This window comes from Nycticebus coucang, chromosome 5, assembly GCF_027406575.1.
Source record: "Nycticebus coucang isolate mNycCou1 chromosome 5, mNycCou1.pri, whole genome shotgun sequence".
Lineage (NCBI taxonomy): Eukaryota > Metazoa > Chordata > Mammalia > Primates > Lorisidae > Nycticebus > Nycticebus coucang.
In genome coordinates, this window is record NC_069784.1 from 114,241,773 (window position 1) to 114,243,428 (window position 1,656).

The 1,656-nt window shown below is 43.6% G+C and overlaps 1 pseudogene; it reads left to right on the forward strand.

The window, feature by feature from the left end:
• The first annotated feature begins 761 nt into the window (after positions 1 to 761).
• LOC128585575 (40S ribosomal protein S17-like) lies at positions 762 to 1,139 on the forward strand (annotated as a pseudogene).
• The last annotated feature ends 517 nt before the right edge of the window (positions 1,140 to 1,656 follow it).

Sequence of the window (1,656 nt, forward strand, 5' to 3'; positions counted from 1 at the left end):
TTAACCATCTCTACAGACTTGAATTCCTTGCCAACAGGAGGCACTCATACCAAAAATAAAAGAGTTTATCCTTGACCTTAGAGACGCCACTGTTCACCAGAGACAAAGAGGTGCCTGTGGCCATCTGAATGGACTGTGAGAACAAAGTCATCCAAACAGTGGGTGAGAAAATCTGGAACACCTGGAATAGTACAGGCAGGTAGTAGGCACTCCACACATTTTAAAACAATGATTACAAATTATTATCATTGATTGCTCCATACGGAGTGTTTTCCCTGAGGCCAGCTCTGTGCCACACATTTCATACATATTTTTCTCTGATTCTCACAAGCATTCTGCAAGATACAAGTTACTCCCAGCTTTTTTGAGATGGAAGCTGACTCAGACTAGTAAGTCACATGTATAGCTAGACAATGGTGGAGCTGGGGTCTGTTTTGGGGTCTGCCTGGTCTGAAGACTGTGCTCTTCCCTCTGCCTGTGTGTATGAGCATTCATTCCTCCAGAATGATGTGAGAGCACCACATCCGGGTAGGGTGAGGGTTGGCTGGGTCATCCTTTGCTGTGTACTATTGGTTCTGTAAGGTAAGCCCAGAACTGAGGATGGAAATGTGGAACCAATGCACAAAGTGGGCCAGGCTTGTCTCCTTCAGGGACCATATTTTGACTCAAACCACTGGGAACTATCAGTAGTTAGTTAAAAGCCACATAAGTCCCTCATTTTCTTGAACTTTAAGACTGTTCCAGACCAACGAACCACCAACATGGGCCACATTTGCATCAAAATCCTGAAGAAGGTGGCCTGGGTCATCATGGAGAAGTATTACAAGCATATGGCCAACAACTTCCATCAGAACATGTGCATGTATGGGGAGATGGCCTTCATTCCCAGCAAGAAGCTCTGCAACAAGATAGTGGACTGTGTCACACAGCTGATGAAGTAGACCAGAGGGGCCCGGTGAGAGGCATCGCCATCAAGCTGCAGGAAGAAGAGAGAGAAGAGAAACAACTATGTCTCCGAGGTCGCAGCCCTGGATCAGGACATCATTGAATAGATCCTGGACGTCGGCAGTCTGTCCAACCCGCAGGTGACTCAGCCTACAGTTGGGATGAATTTCAAGACACCACATGGAACCATTTGAATCTATCCACTGTGCTGTAACATTTTAATAAACCTGGGACAACAGGAAAAAAAAAAGATTGTTCCATAGCAGACTCATCATTGGGTTCCTTCTTTTCACTGCATGGATAATATAAGGATGTCCATTATTCCTTTATTCATGAAAGACTGTTATATACAAATGATATACTTTACATTTATGTAAAAGAGGATTTGGGTCATGTACTATGGTTCATGTCTATAGTTCCAGAACTTTAGGAAGTTAAGGTGGGAAGATGGCTTGAGGTCAAGAGTTCAAAACCAGTTTGGTCAATATAGCAAAACTCTGTCTCCTCAAAAAAAATTAGACAATTAGCAAAGCACGATGGTTTGCACCTGTAGTCCCAGCTACTTGGGAGGCTAAGGTAACAGGATCACTTGAGGCAGGAGTTTGAGGCTGTTATAAACTATGATCACACCATTGCACTCCAGCCTTGGCAACAGAGTGAGACACCAACTCTAAAAAAAAAAGGAAAAAAAGACAATTTTTCCAAATGTCA